This window comes from Carica papaya, chromosome 7 (assembly GCF_054855325.1).
Source record: "Carica papaya isolate Zhongbai chromosome 7, ASM5485532v1, whole genome shotgun sequence".
In the NCBI taxonomy this organism is placed as follows: Eukaryota; Viridiplantae; Streptophyta; class Magnoliopsida; order Brassicales; family Caricaceae; genus Carica; species Carica papaya.
Window position 1 is genome coordinate 13,248,666 of NC_142315.1, and position 14,577 is coordinate 13,263,242.

Genomic DNA, 14,577 nt, shown 5'->3' on the forward strand with positions numbered 1-14,577 from the left:
TTATTAAATTATCTCAAGAGTTTGTATCCAAATTGCCCTGGAAAGCTATAAACACGTCTTTACCCATAAATCGTAAACACACCTAATTACAACGATTTTGAGAGAATTCTTAAAAGGGTAAGCTTTTTTCTTTTAATATTTTTGCTAAAATTAGTTTCTTCATTTTTTTTGGGAAGTAGGAGTTATGAAAAGTCTCGTTGAGCCAAAGAGTAAGGATCAACTTATCGGTAAGTCTGTAGTATTTTTTCTTCCCTTATTTTATTTTTCTAGTCTTTATTTTTGCATTCTTTTTAGGATTGTATATTGAATTAGAGGAAGGGGTTATTCTAAACGGTTATAGTTTCGATATTGCATATGTTGAGTGATTTTAGGAATTTGATTCAATCCTCCCCATACCCTCCCGTATCAATTTAGCAGTTGATATGTGAGCTGCTTACAATGCTTGATTACATTTTGAACCAATTATCTTGTTTATAATATTTGTATGGTTTATGACTTGTGTGTAATATTAATGTTTTAATTGAACACTACAATTTAAAATTTATTTTATTGTAATCACATTATATTTTGTTGCCTATTGTTTTTGAAAATAATTATATTTGTTGGTATTGTGCTGTGTTGTTTTAGAAAATGAAAAGGAGGAACAAATCTGCGGATGGAGGGAGCAAAACTATCCATTAGAAAAATTCTATGGATGATGTATTAATAGATATTTTTTACAATCAACATTTGTTAGGCCGCATATCTAGTGGGACATTCACCACACAAGCTATTAATTGTATCGTGGCAGAACTGAGGAATGCATTTCCAAACACGACCCTTGATAAAGACCAAATCCACAACCGCATTAAAAATTTAAAAAGACAATTTTTCAAATCGTATAGCATTTTCAAACATAGATTGAACGGTTTTGACTGGAATACAAAAACTGAGAGATTTGAAGTGGAATAAGAGGTGTGACAACAACTAATAGAGGTAAATCACCTAGTCTATCACATATTATTTGTAATATTTTGTACGATTTAAATATTAACATATTAATTCATCCTTTGTAACACCCAAGTTGAATAAAATTATATTTTATTATTTTTATTTTTTATTTATTTTATTTTTATGTAATTTATTTTAATTTGATTTAATTTAATGAAAAATAAAAATAATAATAATGATAAAATTGGGTAAAATATTTTTTGGATTTAATTGAAATTGATTTTGGTAAAAATGGGTGAAATTTTGGATTCTGGGGGTGTTTTTGAAAAAAAAAATCGGAAACCGGGGTCAAAACGCAATTTAGAAAAATTGTGCCACGTCAGCACCACGTCAGCAGCTACGTCAGCGGCCCGGTCAGCAGCCCCGGCCAACCAGGATGCGCCGCGTGGCAAGGAAACGCTGACTAGGGGACGGGCCACATGGGCGATCCGCGTGCGCGCGATCGGACAGCCAAGATCCGTTCCCGCGCGCACGAACAACCCAGATCAAACATGCGCACGGACAGCCCAGATTCACGCGCACGGACGGCCCAGATTCAATCAGGCACAGATGGCCCATATTACATCGCGATGGACGGCCCAGATTTAATCCCAATTAAATTGCGATCGAACGGTCCATATTTAATCTTGATAGAAGGTTGAGATTAAAAAGCAAATGGTATAAATAACCCCACCCACACCTGACCACAAAAACCCTAGCCGCTAGTGCCTCACCGTAGAAGAAGAACCAGACGCCGGAGGAGCCGGCTGCCGCCACCCGCCGCCGCACCGGGGATGTTTTCGACCGCCGATCGAGGTAAATTTTCTCCCCCTTGCTCGTTTTTCGATGCTGAGTCCGCCTATGGCCAAATCGGAGCCAAACCACCGGCCAAACGGCCGAAAAACCCAACCAAAGCCCAGCGGCACCGCCGCGCCCCTCCTCGATTTTTGCCTCTGATGAGGCCCATCCTGGCCTCCGTTTGATGCAATTTTTATACCACTGTGATCACCGTTCTTTTCTCTACAGGTTGATCGGAGCCAAACATCAAAACGCAACTCACGTCGAAGGAGCCGCCGCACCCGAGAGCACCGCCGCCGATAAGTTTCAATTTTTCGTGATTTTTTGGCCCACCGAGGGCCCTAGGGTTGTTTTATCACAGGGACCGATGCAAGTGTGGCCGAATTCAGCCAAAAACGGCCAACCCGAGGCGAATCACCGCTGCTTGGTCACCGGAGCACGTGGAGCCGCCGTGCTAGAATTCCGATATTGGCCAAAAGGAGCCCTAAGTCTGATTTGGAATTTTTTGGGACACGTGCAAGTACCGGTAGTGCGTTTCAGTTTTTCGAAAAAAAATTCAGAAAAATTAGGGACAGCCTGTACGCGCACTGTAGAGTCGAATTCAAACCCCAAAACAAGTAAGGACCCCTCATCCTATTTCCTATCACGGTATTAAAGCTAAATAAATAATTAAACTGTACTGTGTGACCTTATAGATACATAATTGATTAAGGTTGCCAGTGGAGCCCGAGTCTGATACAGTGTTGGTCTGTTATTGTTCGATTTAATTTCCAGTATTAAATGCAGCATGATGTTTGATGTAATATGTTATGGTCTCGTATGCATGAACTATGGTTCCTTTTATTATGGTTTGTATTATGGTAAACCCGGTACTGTATTGTCTTATTTGGTGTCAATTACTGGTTTACATGTTTTGTATGATTGGATGATTGATATTAAGAAAAAAAAAGGTAAAAAAGTTATGTGAATTGATAAGTGGATAATGTGGACAGCCTGACTAGATATCCTGGGAGATGGTGGACGGATCGAGTCCGTAGGGAACCCTACCGGGAACGTGGTCTCTCATACCGGACGGGGTATGGAGACCTTATGTGTTTTGGCGCCCATGCCAGACGGGGTATGGGGACGGCCCGTTTCACCCTCATACCGGACGGAGTATTGAGGTTCATTGTTTTGGCGCCCATACCGGACGGGGTATGGGGACGGCCCTGGAATCAAGTTGTAAATGTTAATGGTTCGCGTGTAGAGGGGACCCCCTATGGATCCCCAGGGATACTAGTAGGCTGGTAAAAGAGAAAATCTGTTTCCTGATGATTGAAATTTAAATGTGTGATATATGTTGTGTTATAAAGTGTATATGATTTCATAATATTGTATGGTTATTATTTTCATATGTTGTTTTCATGGATCTCACTGAAGTAAGTGGACAGTAAAGGATTTTATTATTGATAAAAGAATTTGTTATAAATTATGCTCCATTGGTCATTTTGTTTTCTACCCACCTTTACTTTCGTGACGATGAGATAGTGTGATGTCTTTACTGGGTTGGTGTAGCTCATTCCTTATTTAACTATTTCAGATCAGGAAGACATTGTTCCCGAGCCCGTTCCGCAGGAAGACGGCGAAGGGGACGCCTAAAGACTCCATAGCTATATTTATAATTCTTATTTCGAGTATCTCTTTTAGTTAGTTTGTTCTTTCATGTTTTGAGTACGTTTTAGTTACTGTGTAAGGGATGCTAATCAAAATTTTTATTACACTTCCGCATTTGATATTTTTAATACATATATTTCATTTAAATTTCTGGGGCCGTTACATCCTTGGCTCTACCCGAAGTAACTAAACTGAAGAACAAACATGTGTGAAATTATAAAAATATATTAGAAATGTATAGAAAGGATAGAGCTGACGGGGTTAGTTGTAAGACAGTATGTACTTGTGAAGGACAACGGAAGAGGAGTGGCAATGAACGTGTAATGAGTGCTGAGGAGATTGACCAACAACTTATCTAAAATTTAGGTGGCAATTTCAATTTTGACGGTGTGGATACGGTGAATGATGCTCAAACACCCAAAACGCCTACTTCGCAACCCCAACATAAATCACAAAGTTCTTAAAAGCAGAAGAAATCGAAATGTTTGTTTGTGATACCATAGGAAGATTATCTAGCTCAGCAAGTTTGATTGGTTGCAAATACAATCAAGAAAATGGCAACAAACATTCAAGTTCTTGTTATAGCAAGCCAACTATATGAAGAGGTTGCTTATTTGGGTTTTGATCCACATCAAGAAACAAGAGCTTAAATGATTCTTTTAGACAAACCAAACATGGCTAATGCTTTCATGAATTGCCCTCCTGAACGGTGTAATTTTTTCGTGAGCAATTTGCTTCATTCGTCAAGTAATGACTTATATTAAATCTCAATTTTGAATATTAAAACTTGTTAATTTGTGGACTTTGATTTTTTTTAATTTCTTTGCATTTTTCAGATAATTGAAAAGGAGGGTTGTTGTTGCCAAAGTGCAAAACTCTCGTATGGACTTAGAAAATTTGGAAAAACTATGTTGGATGTTTAATATATAATTAGTAAAGTGGATGAATCTTATTATTCTGATGGACAAATTTGTTATTTTGGAGTGATTAATTTATGTTAAATTTGTAATTGGAGTGATTTAATGGATGTTATATTTTTAAAACTCTTATATTTATGCGACTATGCATTTTTTAAAAAATTGATCGGATATATATTAATAAGAGTATGATTGAAATAGATAAGTTGATTGAATATACATAATTATTTAGTTATTTAAAAATTATCAAAACTGAAAATTGATCTTAATAAAATTTATTTACTTACTTTATTTAAATCACAGAAATGATAATAATAAATATTGTACAATAGATAATTTTTAGATTTTTTTTCTATTTATAATCATAAATAAAAAAATTGTAGTTTTAAAGTAATTTTTTATATTTACTATCAAAAAATTAATTTTTTGATGTGATTCTAGACAGCTTAAAATTAGTTCTAAATATGCAATCTTACGCCCAGAACAAGAAAGTAATTTCATCCCTGAGCGCTTTGCTAATTGGAATTATTTCAAGAGATGGGTCAAGTTTGTCAAAGCCAGAAGGCTTAAGGTCCAAGTACGATTAATGGGCTTGAAAAATTATAAGAAGGCACATGCCCGAGTAAGGAGGCCCACATGTGCGCCGAACATGTGGCCTAGCCTGCACAGGCCACAAACAGGCACGCGGCCCTCTAGGCCTGCGCGGAACAAACTGCACGCTCCCAAGCACAAGGGTCGAACATGCGCACCCCGCGAAGAAAGGCCCGCGGACGGTCCAACAAAATGGCCTAAGCCCACTAGCCCGCAACTCCCACGAACTTTCTCCTGTGCAACCTGCGCGGACCCACCGACCTGGCCCATCCAGGTAGCCCAAACCGGTCGGTCCCTCCTTTTTCCTTTTAAAATATTTAAAATACTTAATATTTATTTATTTATTATTTTAAAATTTTTTAAAAAGGCTTGGGACTCACTTTTTAAAATACTCATGTGTTAAAATTAACTTTCACATGTGTTTTGAATGGATTTCACATGGGATAAATATGAATTTAAATTAATTATTATTTTAATATAAGTCTATTCTTTAAGATTATTTGTTTTTTTTTTAGATATAATAATTATTTTATTATGTATTTATCCTAGATTAAGATAGAATTTTATGTAGGGTATTATTTTATTAATTATAACAAGATTTTGTACTCACCTAGTTTGCCCGTAAAATACTATAAATAAGTTTTTGCGCATATGATGTAAACACAACATTTGAGAATAAATTTGAGAGAATTCTTGAGAGTTTCGGCTTTTCTTCTTTTAGTATTTTTGTTAAAATTAGCTTTTTTAAGTTCTTCAAGAAGCAAAGGTCTTCATAAGTCTTGTTGAGCCAAGGAGTGGGGATCAATTTATTGGTAAATCCGTAGTATTTTTCATTTCCTTGTTTATTTTTCCTACTCTTTATTTTTGCTTTCTTTTTAGGATTGTAGATTCAATTAGAGGAAGAGGTTATTTTAGCAGTTCTAGTATCAGTATTACATTCGTTGAGTGGGTTTCAGGAGTAGATTCGATTCTCCCCATACCCTCCTGCGTCATCAGGTATCAAAACTTTGGCTCATAGAAACCCAAATCTATCTTTATTTGCTTTAGCATTTGTTCATTAACAATTCAAATTAATTTTTGATTTGTTTGTATTGCTTCCTGTTTGAATTTATATCTATCCATTCAATTCAAGTAGTTCGTGTTATTATTAAAAAAAAAATCACATATCAAAATATAAAATTATTTCAATTGCACACCATAAGGCAATTGGCACCTTGTTTTCATTTTACATCACAAACGCAGAATAGTTGCCTTATTGGACCGAAAATCCTTTGAGAAATCAAAGGATAACTATATCACCTAACTGGTGTGAGCAAAACCTTCTGTTTTTATTCTGCACACTATCCACATTTAATTTTCGAATTGCATTTCTGTAATCTGCATTAACATTGCATAAAGAAACTTGACCGGTCGTAGAGCGTATCCAACAAATTGCGGGTAGTATAAGAAGATACACCTCCCGATTATATCTATCATAATTGATCAGATCCCTATGCATAAGTCTGAATTGTCATTCTTTGTGATCTATGTTTCTATTACTCATTTTACTTTTGTTCCATTAGGAAAAAATATTTATTATTATTAAGTGACTAATCGACTATAGTTACTTAACACACAGGGCACACCATTTCTTTTTCTGTGTGCTTGTTTCTGAGCTTCTGAAAAAATTAGAATCCTTTAGAGCTCCTTATTGTGTCATAAAGACTTAACGTGCAGATCCAATTCAAGCGATTCTAATTCTAAACACTCAACTCGACATATGAAGTTGTCAATTGAGGGATTGTAAGGTAAACACGAGGGAATGTGAGGGAGAGAATATATTATTTTCACTAACCTTTCTTATAGGTACTACACTATATCTCAATCCATCGAAGATGCTCCACTTGGGAGTAATGTCTTTGTTGTCCGAAGAGCTCTCAACGTGTAAGTTAGGAGTGAAGGCAACAAGCAGAGGGAGAACATATTCCACATGTGATACCTTATCAACAGTAAAGTTTATGGAATGATCATTGATGGTGGTAACTGTGCTAATTTGGCAAGCACTCTATTCTGGAAAGAACAGAGTTAACATGCATCAAACATCCAAATCCCTGCTAGTTACGGTGGTTGAATGAGTGTGGTGAAGTCCAAGTTATCGAACAAGTCATAGTACCATTTTCTATCAAAAAATATCACGATGAGGTGTATTGTGATATCGTACCTATGCATGCCAATCACCTGATACTTAGGAGACCTTAGAAGTTTGATAGACAGGTACAACATTACGACCACACCAATCGACATTCATTGCGAAAGCACAATCTGAATCTTGTCCTTACACCTTTATCACCAAAAGAGGCACATGAAGATCAAGTCAAAATTAAATGGTCCTTTGATGAATACTCAAGAAGAGTATAAGAGAGAAGGAAGGCCGCAGAAAAAGTCAATGGCCTATTGAGCATAAAGGTTGCTCAGCCGATAGCTAAAGGTGCTCCATTACAAGAAAAATCAAGAGAGAAAACAAGGGAGTGTCCTGATGACAAGGACATAATGTTAAATAATATCTCTTATAAGAACAAATTACCCTCAGTTATTTGATATGTAATGAAATTTGGAGAACAAATTTTCTTTTGAGGGTATTGTAACAGTCGGTATACCAAATATTACTAGAATAAAAAAATATCTATGAGCGTGTACATATGAGTCATGAATAAACCCCATAGGAATGGAGGAGTACATCACATACACTCTGCATCCACTAAAATCATAAATAAATAAAGACCTAATCGTGAAAGAACAATAGAAGAAAAAGAGAGAAATTTTGAAAAATGATGGAATCAGTAAACAGAAAATAACAGAGCAAACTAACCACTGCCAGGTGTGCAAACAACGTTACCAGTGTGAGGAACGTTCCGGAAGAGACACCCGGCGCTCATCAAGCGATTTAGAGGGTATTGATGGGGTTCTAGTTGTGATGAACGGCTAGGAATAGGGAGAGAACCCAACGGTTGTGATTAAATTTATTTAGTTTAAAAGGGAGGTAGTGATAGGAAGAAAGGGGAGGAAAAGAAAGAGGGTGTGAAATAGGAGAGGAACAAGTTGAGGAAGGGAGGAGAAACAGAAGAAGATAGCAACAAAACGGATTTTTATTGAGGTAAGACAAATTTAGATTTCAAATATTGAATTTGAATTAGTATCTGAAATTCCTGGTTTCGGATATGAAAGAGAGCGAGAGGAAGGGGAGAAGAGTAGAGGAGAAAGGGAATAACTAGGTGCAGGGAGAGAGCCAGAGAGACAGAAGGCGGTAGCCAAAAGAAAAAATAGGACCAAGCAACACTGTAATCCAAGGAGAGACGGGGAATTCGGGGGATACCAAGAAGGAAAGTGTGACCTGCAGCAATATGAACATAAGGAAAAAGAAACTGAAAATTGGGTGAGGCTAGCGGGTAGAAATGGGAATGGATAGGGATGTCAAACCATAAAAGATATCTCTACCGGAGGGGGTCACTTATTATGGTTTTAAACCATAATACAGTCAAATCATGGCCAAGACTGCATGGCATCTGCTCATTCTCTTTTGTATTAATTTTATATTATTAGTGATGAAAATGAGCATCAACTAGAAGTTAAAATAAGAGTGGGGGAAGGGCTTGACACATAGTTGCTGCTGCTACGCAACGTAGGTTACAGTTTCGTTTTCCCCTTAAGGTTAGAATTTGCATATTAAGTTTAGCAATAAGTTGAGATTATAGTTTTGGAGACTAACTCATTTGGGTATCTGTTGAGAGGAAAATTATGATAGAATGCAGGATTAATAGGAACTCTGCACATCTGGAGGGGAAACTAACATCCGATACATATTGGAAATGAATGGGATTTGGGTTAATTTCATCTATATATTTTTTTATATGCATTGTGGTTGTTTCATGGGAAAAGTAAATGACATTATAATAGGCCCAATAATTGGGTCGAGGGGTAGAAAGACCGAGAGTTTGGCATGCTTGATTTTATTGTGTACGGTTGACTTTGGATATTTCACGAGATATTGAATATTTATAATTGAAATGGGGTCTTTCAGGATTGTTGTGGAATTTCTGAAAATTTATACTGCATGATTGATGTGAATATTGGTCGGCCCTTGGGAAGAGCGATTCTGTGAACGACTTTGGCCCTTTTGCATAAGATCGGGGGGTCGATGCCCCGGATCTTACTGTTGGTATATTATGTGTTGTTAGACTGGTATGTTTATGGTGCGTATTGTTGGCATATTTTTTATTTGTTTGGTGCTCCGACGGGAGCGAATTTGGGAAACAGTGGCCCAGTCAGAATGGGTCGTGGGGTAGAAGCCCCGAGAGTTTAGTATTCTTAAAATACTAGGTGTGATTGACATGTGAAATTATAAGGGTATATTGAGCATTTAAAACTAAAAAAAGGTCCCTCTGGATCATTGCATGATTTTCTGCAAATTGATAATTTTTAATTGGTTCATATTTGTTGGTATGCTCTTGTGAAGAGCGAAGTTGAGAATAATTGTGGCCCTTCTATATAGGGTCGAAGGGTTGAAGCCCCGAAGAACTCTGAGTAATGCTCGCTGCATATGTGGTGTCTGTGTGTATGCATCCTCTGCACTCTGGTGAAGGGAAGCCAGTAACAAAGTTGACCCATTATGTGAGTGGGTCGAGGGATTGAGATCCTGGTGTTCTCTGTTTTTCTTCTCTTTATATATGAATTAGCATGGCACATTTGGGAGACAGAATGTGACTGGTATGGGGGTCGTTTCACTGGAGAATGCTGGAAGACTGTGTATAAAGGGAAGTGGCCTGGTAGGAGGCTGGAGGTAAAGAGGAAGTCAGAGGGATAATTATAGGGTAGTAGGAAATTAAAATGATGCCTAACTGCATATAATTTTGGGAGATGTAGAGGGATAGGAAAGGGAAATATTAATGGCAGTATGGTTACTGATTTGAAGCAATATATGAAACAATAGGGGCTTAAGGGGAAATCTGCTACTAGAGTCGGGTATGATGAGATAGAGAACACCAGCACAGCAATGAAAAGAGGTTGAGGGAATTCTGATTTAGGAATTGTACTGCATTCAATACCCTGTTTGAGAATCTAAATTTGACCTTACTGGGCATTGTAGGTTCATTATTGTGTTATTTTCATACATAGTGAAACCTAAACACGAACAGGAGATACCACTAGTAGATTCTACCACTTAAGGGAGGGAAGGCATGTCCAGGGAACAGGACTCGGGAGTATGACACCATACCCACACACTGAATTAATCCACATTTAGCACTTAACACTGTTGTTATAACGACGATATTGGGAAAAGTCTTTACAGATTGCTTTCGAGAAACTATTATATAATTTGTATTCACATCACTAGATGGAAATGAAATTATAAAATCTTGTTAATAGATAAATGACTTCATCACTTCATGACTTGTGGTATTTTTCTTGGAATGTTGCATTTCATATGGGATAAATATAGATTTAAATTAATTATTATTTTAATGTAAGTCTATCTTTTAAGATTATTTAATTAATTTATTTGAGATAGAATAATTATTTTATTATGTATTTATTCTAGATTAAAATAGAATTTTATGTAGAGTATTATTTTATTAATTATCTCAAGATTTTGCAATTATCTAGTTTGCTCAAGAAAAACTATAAATAAGTTTTTGTCCTTAGGATGTAAACACGACCTTTAAGAATAAATTCGAGAGAATTTTTGAGAATTTTGACTTTTTTTCTTTTAGCATTTTTGCTAAAATTAGTTTATTTAAGTTCTTCGAGAAGTAGGAGTTTTTAGAAGTCTTATTGAGCCAATGAGTGGGGATCAACTTATCAGTAAGTCCGTGACGTTTTTCTTTTCCTTATTTATTTTTCTTAGTCTTTGTTTTTGTTTTTTTTTTTTAGGATTGTAAATTCAATTAAATGGAGGGGTTATTCTAGCGGTTCTAGTTTCGGTATTGCATACGTTGAGGGAATTCTTTGCCCTAAGAATATAAACACAACCTTTAAGAATAAATTTGAGAGAATTATTGAGAATTTTGGCTTTTCTTCTTTTCGTATTTTTGCTAAAATTAGTTTATTCAAGTTTTTCGAGAAGCACGAGTCTTTAGAAGTCTTGTTGAGTCAAGGAGCGGGGATCAACTTATCGGTAAGTCTGTGATGTTTTTCCTTTCTTTATTTATTTTTCTTAGTCTTTATTTTTGTTTTTCTTTTAGGATTGTAAATTTAATTAAATGGAAGAGTTATTCTAGCGATTTTAGTTTCGGTATTATATACGTTGAGTGAGTTTTAGGAATAAATTTGATTATCCCAATACCCTCATGCATCAATTTTTATTCTTTATAACAAAATTTGTTTTTGCTATTTTAAGAAAAATAATTTGTAGCACCCGGAAAGGAGGAAAAAAAAAAAAAAAGGGGGTCACGTCAGCAGCCACGTCAGCAGTCCCGGCCAACCGGGGCCTGCCACGTGGCAAGACCGCGTCACTCCGAAAGGAGCCACGTTGGCGATCCGCGTGGGTTCGATCCGACGGCCCAGATCAATCGCGCGATCGGACAGCCCAGATTCAATCGCACGGACGGCCCAGATTCAATCAAAAATGAACGGCCCAGATTAAAACGAAATGAACGGCTGTGATCAAAAGGCAAGGGATTATAAATAGAACCCCCACACCAGACCACAAACCCTAGCCGCCCGCCGCTCGCCGGAGAAGACGAACCAGAGGCCGACCGCCGCCACCCGCCGCCGCATCGGGGAAATTTCCGACCGCCGATCGAGGTAAATTTCATACCCCCGACTCGTTTTTCTCCGCTGATTCCTCCTATGGCCAAATTGAGGCCGAAATCCCGGCCAAACAGCCGGAATACGCGGCCGAAACGCAGCGGCGCCGCCGCGCCCCTCTCGGTTTTTGCCTCCGACGAGGTCCTTCCCGGCCTCCGTTCGATGCAATTTTTATATCACCGTGATCACCATTCTTTTCTCTACAGGTTGACCGAAGCCGAATCACCAAAACACGAACCTCGCCGGAGAGCCGCCGTACCCGAGAGCGCCGCCGCCGGTAAGCTCCGCTTTTCCGTGATTTTTGGCCCCCCGAGGGCCCTAGGGTTGTTTTCTGACAAGGACCAATGCGAGTGTGGCCGAATTCGGCCGAAAACAGCCAACCCGAGGCGACTCGCCGCCGCCAGCGGCGGCGCCGTCGCCGGAGCACGGCGGAGCCGCCGTGCCGGAGTTGCGATTTGGTCCGAAAGGGGCCCTGGGCCTAATTTGGATTTTTTTTGGAACACGTGCAGGTACTGTTAGTGTGTTTCAGTTCCCCGGGAAAAATTCAGAGAAAATTAGGGACGGCCTGCAGGCGCACTGTGAATCGTATTCGGATTCCGAAAACAAGTAAGGACCCCTCACCCTATTTCCTATCACGGTATTAAAGTTCAAAATGATAAAACGGTATTTCTTGAATTAACGAATGTGTGAAATTGCTTAAGGTGACTAATGGAGCCCGAGTCTAGTGTGATTGGTGATTTACTGTTATTTAGCCTGTTTACAGCTTTAAATGCAAAATGAGGTTTGATGTGTTCATTTTACAGATTTGTGTGCAAATACTACGTTTTTATTAATCATTGGTTGAATGACTGAAAAACTGATACTGTATGTTGTCTGTTCGGCATGAATTACTGTTTTGCTTGTTTGTATGTGAATTGATGATGCTGACTGAGGAAAAGGAAAATGAAAGATTGTGTAGACTGATAATTGTATTATGAGGGTCAGCCTAACTAGATATCCTAGGAGATGGTGGACGGACCAGGTCCGTAGGGAACCCTACCGGGATTGTGGTCTCACATGCCGGACGGGGTATGGAGATCTTATGGTTTTGGCACCCATATCGGACGGGGTATGGGGACGGCCCGTTCCACCCTCATACCGGACGGGGTATTGAGGTTTATGGTTTTGGCGCCCATACCGGACGGGGTATGGGGACGGCCCGTTTCACCCTCATACCGGACGGGGTATTGAGGTTCATGGTTTTGGCGCCCATACCGGACGGGGTATGGGGACGGCCCTGGAAACTGATTATGAATGTTAAAGGTTAACGGGTAGCGGAACCCCTATGGACCCCCACGGATACTAGTAGGCTGGTAAATGAGAAAAAAGATATGTTGTACAATGATTGAATTACAAGAGGCGTGATAAGTGTTATGTTTTACAGCTTATACTATTCCATGATTATGATAATGTTATTATTTTTCTTATATTGTTTTCATAAATTCCACCGAGGTAAGTGGATGGTAAAGGTTTTCATGTTAATAAACGAGTTTATTGTAAATTATGCTCCATTGGTCTTTTTGTGTTTTTCTACCCACCTTTACCTCCGTGACGGTGAGATATCGTGATGTTCTTACTGGGCTAGTGTAGCTCACTCCTTATTTAACCATTTCAGATCAGGAAGACATGGTTCCCGAGCCCGTTCCGCAGGAGGACGACGAAGGGGATGCCTAGAGACTCTGTAGTCATACTCATAGTTTTATTTTCGAGTTTCTCTCTTAGTTAGTTTAATCTTTTATATTTTAAGTACGTTTTTTGTTTTTCGTGTAAGGGATGTTAACTGAAATTTTGATCTCGCTTCCGCATTTGATATATTTAAATACTCATTTCATTTTAATATTTCCAGGGCCGTTACATAATTCATTAAAAATTACAATTTAAATAATTTTTCAAATTAAATGACTAAATTACAAATTAAATGTGTTTTTTTTCTTTTTTTATTTAATATTACATACAATAAAGCAGGAACAAATTAGTAATTTGACTGAATATACAACCATATCATTCTATCAATCCAAACAAAATAGTTGTCATTATTATATATTAATGTGCAATTTTCACAAACATGTTCTAACTTTGTCATTACCTTACTATGTTATTGTCATACTATGTCATTACCATACAATATCATACATTAATAAACCACCATAAAATTCATCCAAACACAACATGAAATGCAGGAAGTGGTACCTGATGGAAGGAAATTATCTCGGTTGAGTCCTTTGTAGTTCCAGGAGAGTTGGAGTAGATCCCCTTTGTGGCCTTCCTCTACCCCTCTTTAAGATTTCCATTTATCTTACATGCCACCAAAAGTTAGATTGAGTTAACCCGGGGATGTCTTAATTTATTTTGCCTCGTTATACATATGTTATTATTTATCTATTTATTTATTTATTATTTTTTTTTCCTATTTACGAGCTTATCATGTCACAGTTCGTCTCAGGATACCGCTCTAATACCAACTGTAATATCCTAATCCCCAAAAAGAGTGTGGTGTCAAACGTCTTTCTATTAGTTTTAAAACATCAGTAGACAAGAACATATGAACTAAAATTGTCTCCCCTAGCTTATATATGCAACATAACAATCATCTAGCAACTGTAAACATCTACAATATCACTATTTTCAGTGTCTAGTCCAAACTAACTTATAATAATTGCATCATATCAAAAATTATACTAAAAAAATTCATTAGTGATTGTAGCTAATTATGCACATATTCCGAGTCATAACCAGGCTCTAGAAACTCTTGGATTTGTTCCTGTTTGACAGTCTTTGTAAGATAATAAAAGAGTAAGTTACATAGCCCAATAAGATCAATTTAAAG

General features: G+C 37.7%; 1 long non-coding RNA gene across 4 annotated transcripts; it reads left to right on the top strand.

Annotated features, from left to right (window-relative positions):
* Positions 1–7,519: 7,519 nt before the first annotated feature.
* Positions 7,520–13,587, top strand: LOC148252981 (uncharacterized). 4 transcript variants are annotated; one of them, XR_015813281.1, is made up of 4 exons: positions 7,522–11,079; positions 11,302–11,988; positions 12,221–12,317; positions 13,366–13,587. It is a non-coding gene; the product is annotated as an uncharacterized LOC148252981 (long non-coding RNA). The 4 variants fall into 4 exon arrangements; XR_015813282.1 differs by lacking the exon at positions 13,366–13,587 and having other exon boundaries at positions 7,555–11,079; positions 11,302–11,708; positions 11,918–11,988; positions 12,221–13,359; XR_015813279.1 differs by having other exon boundaries at positions 7,520–11,079; positions 11,302–12,317.
* Positions 13,588–14,577: the final 990 nt, after the last annotated feature.